This window comes from Egretta garzetta, unplaced genomic scaffold (assembly GCF_000687185.1).
Source record: "Egretta garzetta isolate BGI_Z169 unplaced genomic scaffold, ASM68718v1 scaffold133, whole genome shotgun sequence".
NCBI lineage: Eukaryota > Metazoa > Chordata > Aves > Pelecaniformes > Ardeidae > Egretta > Egretta garzetta.
Window position 1 is genome coordinate 4,514,008 of NW_009259111.1, and position 10,670 is coordinate 4,524,677.

A 10,670-nucleotide genomic window follows, 5' to 3' on the forward strand; every position below is an offset into this window, starting at 1 on the left:
CAGGCTGTTGAGTGGGTGTTTGGGGAGGGAGCTGTTGGCTGCAGAGAGCACCAATGCCTCCGGGTTGAGCACAGACAGGCAGGCTCCCATCACTGTCCTTTGGCACATGGCCTGGGATGCGAGATCATGCATGTCAGCAAGTGTGACAGGTCACAGAGACAACCCACAGCCCGAAGGCATCCTGCTGCGATCTCGGGAACCCTGCCAAATGAAGCTTTCATTTCTGGAGCATCCTCAACCCACTCTTGCTTTCAGCATGCCCTTCTCCTCCTTCCCTTCCTCCATTTCTAGCAACACTGCATTCTGCTTGCTCCCTGAGAGAAATAGGGCAAACATAACCTGATTAACCAAGGGGATTTGGGCAGGAAGGGGCCAGGGCGGGGGGGGGAAAAGAGAGATTAATACGCAGAGAAACACAGCCTCTCCCTCTCACATTAGCTCTCATCTATTCAATAATTAAAGTGTTCTGCGGTGACTCTGACTTTGGGATTTGCTATAAAAGCTTCTCGTAAACTCTGTCTCAGCGTGTGGATATCAAAAGAAAGAGAACATTTGGTCTGACAAGCTGAAATTTCTTTCAGACTCCGGGGTCAGTCAGAAGCTTAAAATCACTTGGACGCAAGCCTATGGCTCAATTTTAAAACATAAGGGTCCATCTTGGTGTTGTTCATCTATTGACAGTTTGAATCCAGCCTTTGTTTGGCCAGGCTGTCTTTGAAGCACAGTTTAGAAGTTAATGTAGCCTTTCTCCATTTCATGTACAGAAAAATCTCCAAGGCTGGCAACGTTTTGTACAGGCTCGTATGAATAAGGAACATGTTACACAGCCTCTGGCTGCCCTCCAAGTCCGTGTTGGTATTCCATTTTCTTTCCATCCATTCTTGATTGCTTACCATAAGACATATAGATGTCTCAGGTCAGGAAAGCAAAGCTATCCACATGCAGAAAAGATGCCTTCCCTGACCTTCCAAGGAGCTATTTTTGACTGCTCTTATACGCCTAAGAACTCTTACAGAGGTCATACACTGAACTAACTGGCCCTCAGTAACCTTTGCCTATGAAATGTTACAGAGATTATTTTTTTATTATTAATTTTAATTCTCACTGTAACCTAACACCCTATTGACACCAAGTCTCCAGATGATGGGAGCATATTTTAAAAGCGGATGTCAGACCGAGATTATTACCCAAGGAATGTATGTTCAACATTATGGCTAAACATATACAAACAAGAAAAATAAGGACATATCTTTAATCCAGAACTTTCCAAAATGTATTGAGTACCCTCAGCCTTCAATTGCTTTCACTTCTCAAGACCAAACCTGGAGATAGAAACACTACTTTGCTCCAGAAGTTTCCAACTGAAACAGATTTATTTTCCTTGTTGTGCCACTCTGGAGGCACAAACTATGAGATTAAAAATGAAAGAACGCTCGGTTAGCAGCCAAATGCACACACAGAACGATACTTCATAAAGAAAGCAACAGACCTAGCCCCTTCTGTCTGAACACATAATTGCACCACATCACATCCTGGCAGCCAGAGACTTGGGCTCTGGTCTGTCCTGTGTTTCATGAATTCCAATACTGGCATTCTTCCACCAAACTGGCACCGCCCTGACTGCAAACATTCCAGTCCAGAGGCCGAGAGCGAAGCGATGGGCAAGCCCCACTGCCCCAGCAGCTAGTTCAAAGGCTGGTCATGTGGCAAGGAGTTAGCGCAGACCAAGGGGATTGCACATCCCTCTTGCCGCTCCAAAAATCATTTGCCATCACACAGTGAGCAAAAGATAAAGCATGCTGGTATCTTTTCCCTTCTGACATCACAGCATTAAATATCAGAGATATTCCACAAACACGCAATGAAACCTACATAGATTATAGAATGTGTAAAGCAGAAATGACGTAGATATGGAGAATATATTGGGGATGTTCAGGAGACCCAGCCTCCAGAAGTCCAGCTCTTATGCACACGCACACACACACACACAGAGAATCCATGAACGCTATCACCTAGCACCTCACTTTTTCATCATATTGGTATCTTGACAGGACAAGGGGTAATGGTTTTAAACTAAATCAGGGTAGGTTTAGACTAGATATAAGGAAGAAATTCTTTACAATGAGGGTGGTGAAACACTGGCAGGGGTTGCCCAGAGAGGTAGTGGAGGCCCCATCCCTGGAAGCATTCCAGGCCAGGTTGGATGGGGCTCTGAGCAACCTGATCTGGTTTAGTGGTGTCCCTGCTCCTGCAGGGGGGTTGGACTAGATGACCTCTAGGGGTCCCTTCCAACCCAAAACATTCTATGATTCTATGATCTTCTAAAGGAGTACCTGCACTGAGATACTGCCTCTTAAGGCCTCAACTGCACAGGGTCTAGGGATACAACTGAATCTGGATAAATTATAAGAAAAACAACACAAGGTTGGACATAGCCAGTGAGAAATGGCATACCTTGCATTTACCACCCAGGACACAGGCATGCTGTTCCTCTTATTGTAAGGCCTTAGCTAGAGAATAAACAGATTCTGCAATATCAGGATTCCCCCCACAGGAGCTAAAAGTCAGGTGCTTGTTCCCTTTGGTAATATCCACCTCCTTAAATGAGACTCACCATAGTCTGCAAAACAACCAGGCCATGCCCTGCAAATGTTTGCTAAACATTTGTGCAATTTCATCCAAATACAGGAACAGAGAGTCCACAAGCCAGAAACTCCACACTTAGCATAGCACTGTGAAAATGGTTCATTGCCAGTCCATAAGCAAGCAGCAACCTTTCATTTTCTATTTAAAATTTGAGTGTAAACAAGAAAATTGAATTAATTGGTAGAGATAAGGGTCATTATTTGTGTAATATTCTTGAAAAACACAACATACTAAGACAACCATATTTGGCGATCATTCTACCTTACTCTGCTTCCACTTTCACTTCCCTGTTTTGTTCTTCCTCTTTAATTGATGAGCTCTTTGCTGAAGAGAACTGCTGTGTGTCTGTACAATGCCTGCACTGTGAAGCTGTGCTCCCGACAGAGATGTTCAGCTTGGTACCTGCTTGAGGTATATTAATGATTTCACTATGGCTGCATAATGAAGCAGAGTCAAAAGACTATTGCATGCTAGCAAAGCAGGCTGCACCTCTCTCAATATATCCACTTTTATTTTCCTTTGGAACCACTGCCACAGCTTAAACCTTTGGTACGAAGTCATGGTGCAGCATACTGTGTTTTAATTAAGAGACATGGGCACTTAAAACTAAAAAAGGATCAGAAGAAAATTAAGACCACAAAAATGTTTTTTCTTGAAAAGGATGAGAAATCACTCCTCTCTTCCTGCCAAGCCATGCTTTGAACCTACATGTGACCTCAGGGCTCACATCTAGCTTTGCCTTGAGTGGGATGAGGTCTCCAGCACTAACCCCAAAGCCTGGGGGAAGTGCAGGCCACTGAATGCCCACAGTGACCAACTAACATACAGCTACAGCACAACTCAGTGATGGCATAAATCCGTAAGAGTACAAGCTAGGAGAACTTGGTCATTAAGGAAATGGTGTGTGTCTTTCTTTCCCTTGGCTACCTTCTGCTTATAAAATAAAATTAAAACAGAACAAAATTTAAAAGCCCAGGGAGCAGAACTTTGGAAGAGATGAAGCACTAGTTTTCCCCTAGGGGGTAGCTCCGCGTCCACTCTGGCAGTGTGTTCTGCTGGCCATACATATGATATAAACAGTATTTAAAAACTGCCTGGTAACCTCTCAGGGCGGTACAGTCGCCTGGTCCCCCCAACCCCTCCCAGGCTCTACGTTCACCCACAACCACCACCACAGAAACAAAGATCTAAACCAAGTATCTCGCGCAGAAACAGTCAACTTACTTTTCCCATCTGAGCACAGCAGAAGAGCTCAACTCGGTAACACAAGCCAAAGTCACCCCTCAGGCCTGCCATTTTAGGGCTGAGCCAGCCCAGCTGCAGCTCTTTTAAAGAGCCTCAGGTGTGGCCCAAGGGTGGGCACAGAAATGAAAGCAGTGAGTTGCCTCCTTCCATTCTATTGCTGTTTGTTGAACTGCAAGTTAAGCTTCATCTTCCTCCTCCAAGGAAGGGATAATCATTTATCACATAGTCATCTGTAGGCACACACGTTTTTCCATGTTTACTGGGTATTATCTGAGAACACCAAGATGTGGGATAGACTGTGAGGCTGTTGTGGCATCCAGGCTCTAAAAGGAGACTGCAAAACCAGAATGTGATCATCTCTTGGCCTTCCCACTCCACTCCAGGCACAGAACTGGGGTATATTTACCAGGACCCACAAAGAGCTCTAGAAGCTAACCCATACACAAGCGCCAGAAAGTATCAGGCACTGTAAAAGTTACACATCAGTGAAAGCTTTGAAGAGACGTATCCTTCATGAAAACACATACCAAACTATTTTAAATATCTAGGGCTTCCTTGACCCTGTAACTTTATGCTGCTAAAGTGAGAGCTTCCTTTGCAGAGTCCCAACTGTGACACTCCCGTCTGCTAAATGGGTGAAAGAGATGAAGGGATGAAATCACACCTTGTGCACTGTTTCTGTAGACCGGGCAGGGCAGGAAGTTCCTCCACCAAATCTGTGTGTCTGTGATGTTGAGATGTACCCTCAGCTCTCTACAGTGGTTGTATGGCCCAGTAACCTCTCAGCCACAGGGTGCTGATTTTCCAGCAATGTAACTTGGAATTTTGATTCACAGAAATGAAAGTTTATCCATGGTGATTTTTGGGTGGGAGAGAATACATAACCTGCTATCATTTTGAATACACAGAGGGTCAACCAGATATGTAAGGCCTGAAATGCGAGAAGAGTATCCTCCTCTGTAGGGGAGGCAATATTGTGTGGTTAAATGTACTGTGTCCCAAATGGCCTGAATCAGTAAAAACTTGTCTCGGCAGGACTCTGCAGCTCTTTTCCCTGAGCTAACCAGCTTCTTGGCATGTGATGTGCTGAGAAGGTATCCTGGGGAAGTCAAAACTGACAGCTGCAGAATAAATATGAACATTAAAATAAGGGCAAGGGGGTCTCTGCTCCAGATGGAGTGCAGGGACATAGCAGTCTGCAGCCCTCTTCTCATATCCCTCCAGCTCCTTACTGTAATTTATAGAAAGTCTCCACTTACTGCAACTTGTCAGGCACTCAAGAACAAGTTAGATAACAGTAATAGTTCTGCTGCTGCCAGTTTAGAAGGCAGCAGCAAGGATGCATTAATGATTACACTCCTCGTGACAGTCAACAGTGAGCAGGTGCTGAACTGGCTGAGATTCCTTTGTGACTTTGTTAGGCGAAGACTGAATAGTGGCCCCTGTCCCTGGGAGTGCCCTTCCATCTCTCTTGGACTGTGTGATTTATCTGAGTGTCCCATTTCCTGCAGTTCCTAAGTAAATGAGTTAAGTATTCAGAGTTGCATCAAGGGAATGGGTTTGGCTTGGAGAATCCTGCACAGTGACTCATGCTTCCATGAGTAAATTAATTTCCTTAGAGAAGCAAGGCAAAGTCACGCATTCTGCTTAGTCCAGCTACCTAGAGTGACGATTTAGGAAGCTATTCCATGAACTAGTTTTCTTTAGCTTTGTATTAAGAAATTCATTGCAAGAAATACAGTTTTATCGAGCTTTATACCAGATGCATTATCCATTGCTGTTGTACTTGCAAACAACCAGCCTTTTAAGGGAAAAAGAAAAATTGGTGTAACTTGGAAGTTCTGCGTATTGAAACATGTCAGCTACAAAACAGTTTGCAACCAAAACCATACATCTGACAAAGGGGCATTGTGGAAGTCTGGGATCTTCAGAAATTGACAATTATTTACACAGGTCTCCATATATATTACCCTGGTGCACATTTAAAAATAGGTTGTAGAAATACACGCATATAAATATCCAGAAATGAAAGTTGCATCAGCTAGCCTCTCCCCACAATGACAGTGCAAAGCAGAGGAGGGTGTGAAGCAGCAAAAGCACTGGATCTTTGTAATACCAGCATCCTTACCATAACACGCATGCATGGAAGCAGCCAAGGAGAGGGACCCGGAGGTGTATGGACCATGGCTAATCCGTTACGTGCAGGGATACCTGGTAGCGGAAGCCGAGGTGAAACTCCTCTTTCAGCTTCTTGTTTTCTTAGGAGATCAGTTCAAATGGTTTGATGTGGCTACACTGTCCAAATTTGAAGAACACAAAATATGGATTTTTATGGAACCAACTTCCTGTATCCTGTATTTTAAAACTGCAAGATTTCTGGGAGCTTTCCTGATGCTGACAATTTAGCAGAGCATACCACACTTTTGGTGCCAAACTACTCCATTTTGGAGTCCAGGTCTCTCTGGTTTAGCTAAAGAACCTCCATCATTTTCATTTTGCTTTACGAACCTAAAGTGTTTCATAATAAACTAATCCCTACAGTACCACCATCAGACTGGTAGACAAAGACCCTTCCCATTTTACAAAGGAGAAAAGAAGCCATTAAAGTTGTTCAGGCCTCAGAATAAATCAAAGGGAAAGACAGGACAGGAATGTGATGTAGCTATGTCTAGTACCAGGTCTTTCCCTCACACACTGACATCATATGAAAGCAAAGCCCTTGATGATGTCAGAGCAAAAGCAGGACTGATTGTGCTGGGAATAACACAATTTTTAGGGGCAAATTAGACCTCAAATCTCAGGTAGAGCAGGGAAATTCCACTGACCTTTCCAGGGCCGGTCAGCATCAACGGTGGCTTTGGGTTACTGCTAACCTCCTAGCTGAGCTGTAGCTCATACAGCAAATACGTGTAGGTCACGGTTTGGTGTCATTATTCACCCCAGCAGCACCATCAGATTTGACTGTCATAAGCCTGGACCTGAGCAAATGGCAAGTGTAGAAATTAAATATCACCATGTAAAACCTCTTGCATATTAGCAAAACAGAGAGACATTTACCAAAACTTTGTAAGTGTTCTATTGAAAATAGCGAGACGCACATGTTGAACTCACCTTGTATAACTGTCTCTGGACATTATTTTCGAGATAGAGGTTTAATCAATATCTCGTAGATTAAAGACAAACACATTGTTTAATAAGAATGTGGCATTGTTTCCTTCTGTTATCAGTGGAAGCCTGATCAAATGCCACCTAAGACCAGTGGAAGGGCTCCGCTTGTAACTCTTGGAATAAAAATATAAATGTTTCCACATTCAGCAACTTCTATTGCTTTATTATTCATGTTTAATCTGTGACAGCTAATATGGAAAAGAGAGCAAGCAGGCTGAGGAAGGGCCAAGCTTCCCTGGAGAGATCCTGTCACATTTCAAACATTCCCGTCACTCTGTCAATGCCACTGCCCGCTACAGCAATGAAAAGCAGCAGTGGAAAAAGAATAGTAAGAATAAAACTCCTTATGTATACAAGTGAGGAAAGTTGGCCCCATCCCTACAATCTAAGTCAGTCACTTAAAAGAAATCAAAACAGACCTGGCCTCCATCTTCCAAGTGCAAGAAAAATGCCCTTAATTTTCTCACCCCGTTCTGTTTGTGTTGTTCTGAGCCTTCTCTGATTGAAGCTCTCTGAGGCAGAAAATCAATGTCAGTCATGCCAGATGACTGCCTTCCTCCTGAGCATCTACTGCTGCTACTAAGATCACAAAGGATACATAAAAAGAAAAATTTGGCAGTTGCGGCCTTCTTCTCAGTTTTGTAACCCAGGTGAATTAACACTGGCATATTAAAAGCTGATGCTATTTTTTTAACAAAACAAGGCTTCTGATCTGTTTATCATTGAGGATGTGTTGAGACCAGGGTGGTTTTGAAACATCCTAGTTAGCCTGCTTTGGCCTACTCTGGTATCTGAATAGGCACCAGACAGCTAAGGACAATCTGATGCCTTATGTTGTAAGTCACAAGAGATTTGGTCTTGGTTCTGTTCTCGGTAACAAGCAAAACAAACACAAGCAAATGAAGGTTTTATTGGAACTTATACCCTGAGAACCATGTCCAGTTTTATTTTGCCTGAGCCACAGGGTAAGTACAATGTTACAATACCAACATTCTTCTCTAGGAGCCTTGGTCTCACCGTGAGAGTAGTAAAATACCACTTGCTCTACAATAGTTACATATTTTTAAAACGTTCATTAATCTATCCAGCCAGTCTTGTTTTAGAAGCCTCTTATCTTACATTTAAACTCTTCAGAATTAAAAATTTTCACAGGGAGAAAATATTTCTTCTTAATCTTCATTCCTGTCAAATATTCATTTTCTGTCCTGCCAGATGTCTGGAACCCAAACTCTGGATGAGATGTTTAGTCCCATTCACATAAAACCACTGTAAATACAGATTCCTGGGGTGCAGAACTAAACTTCCTAATCCATCCTTGAGACTTCTAATAAAGATGCTCAGTGAACCAGCATAATGCAGAACAACAGAACTACATGATGTGGTTTCCTTTTATTCTGCATTCATGCGGCATTAGGCCTACTCAGCACCCACCTGCACCTTCCCTTCCTTAGCTACCAGTCTCCTCTGACACGACACATCTCACAAGCATCATTCATTCCCCAAGCAGCAGCAAGGAACAAAGCACACCTAGTTTTGCAACCAAAAGGTCATTATATTTAACCTCTTTTGGTAGAACTGCTGATCTTTGTAATAAGAACCAAAATTTTGTATTTTTCTGGCTTGTTTCATGCAAATCTCCTTATTCTATGTTTCTAGCATTCATAGATGTTTTCTCTCTGGTGTTTTTTCTTTCTTTTGCTTTGCCAATGGACTGCCAAAGAAATGATGAGGCACTGGGCTACCATTCCCATCACATCACCACAGCAGAAGGGAACTGCCAGCGGGATGGTGTGTGACAAGGCGTTAGCGTGCCTTGAACAGCAGCAGAACATTCCTTCAGTTGTAAAGCAGAGTTTGGTAGATGAGTAGAAGCCCTAGGTGTGATGAAATATACCCATCTTCACACCATCTGCTTTGGTCTAGCATGACCAAGGGCCATGTTTTATGCTTGACGCACTGTGAGTGGGATGAGGTTGTGGAGAGATCGGGACCTCCATGACAACCTCCTCATTTGTAAATTGGCTAACTGTAGTGACTAAGAGGTAAACTATACAGAGTGACTTGAGAAGAGAGAAAAGACATCCCAGGCAAAAGAGAAATGGAAAGGCTAGTATGGGTAGAGGAAGACAAAGGGGTTAATTAGTAAAGAAGGCCTTCTGCCATAGCAAGATAAGCACCTCAAACAGGAAGTCAAGTACATCCTAGAAGCCGTGAATAGATACTGCCAAAAATCAGCTGGCGTTAGAATTTCAAAAGGAAACTACAACAAACATCACAAAGGTACTGGAGCCACAAGACATTAAAAAAAAAAAAAAAGGAAAGAAAAATTATGACTGTAAAACAAGAATGGGAAAATAAAGGTAACCGAGCTACTTGCACAAGATTAAATGCATGCTTCCCCGATTTTCATTAAGGATGAACATGCTAATCCACGGGGTAAAGACAGGATGCCTAAGAGGAGGGGTAGAAGGGATAAATGGGTACAAGATAATAAATTAATACAGCTGGTGAGCAAAACTCACGGAATTCTACTGTGCTCCAACTGGAGGAACCAGACACTCTCAACCACAGAATCCCAATGCACAGCAAACCGTAAACCCAGGTGAAAAGATTTTAAGTAAATTCACTGACTTGGAGGCATTACCACAGGACCAGAGAACAGCAAGTATTAAAGAAGTGAGCCATGGTGGAAGCGTTTTGGGCCTGTGCTTTTGATGTCTGTGCAGGTCCTCAGGAAAACCTGCAAAGGAAAGTTTAACTAAAACCATGAAAATTGATTAATAAAGGGATAAAAGGTAGCATAGGTTTACTAAAAGCCATTTTTGTGGGACAACCCTGTAGCATAGTATAAAATTGAAAGTTCAGGCATCCAGGAAATAATATTTTTTGCTCTTTGGTAGTATCCTAGTAAGAAGTAAGAGGAGAAGGACTTGGCTTTACTCAGCAACCACAGGGTGATAGGGAGCTGACAGCGTGGTGTGACTGTGAAAAAGACAAGCGTGAGTCCAGTCATGGTATTTCCAGTAATGACGGGAAAACATTCGTGTTCCTGTTTGAGGCATCGCCGAGACATCTCTCTGAAACACTCGATACGGCAGGCTCTCTCAAGAGAAAAGCATTCAAACTGAGAGAGTCCTGCAGAAAGGACATCCCAATGACCAGAGCACAGCTTGCATCATGCTTATGTAACTTAACAAATGAGTGGGAATTGGATATGTAAATAATGAAAAGGGGAAGTAAACGCCAGAGAAGGATGCCTGTAACAAAACCCCAAACATCTATAGATTTAGATGGAAATTAGAAACGGGTTTCTAGCCACCAGGCAAGAGGCTCCATCCGGAACCACGGCCATAAACCCAAACGGCTTGTGCCGGCGAGGAGGAGCGCAGGGCTGGCGGCGGAGCCGGCCGCGGCTCCCCTGAGGGGGCACGGCCCGGCCGGCAGAGGAGCCCACCCCCGCCTTTAACTGCCCTTAACTCTCCAGGGCAGGCACCGTTCGCTGGTCCGTGTACTGGCTGTGCCGGCACCGGGCACCTCCCTTGCCCTTGGGAGCTAACGTTTTTAATCATTTTCACCCATCCCGGTTAATAACAGAAAGAGGGAAAACCCCC

At 43.6% G+C, this 10,670-nt stretch overlaps 1 long non-coding RNA gene across 1 annotated transcript in view; it reads right to left on the bottom strand.

Moving 5' to 3' along the window:
- Nucleotides 1–8,698: 8,698 nt before the first annotated feature.
- The window catches only part of LOC118451939, a 4,741-nt gene continuing 2,769 nt past the window's right edge, over nucleotides 8,699–10,670 (bottom strand). Inside the window, exons 3-4 of the long non-coding RNA XR_004841538.1 lie at nucleotides 9,691–9,799; nucleotides 8,699–8,933 (exon numbers count right to left, since the gene is read on the bottom strand). This is a non-coding gene — a long non-coding RNA (uncharacterized LOC118451939). The remainder of the gene's footprint in view (nucleotides 8,934–9,690; nucleotides 9,800–10,670) is intronic.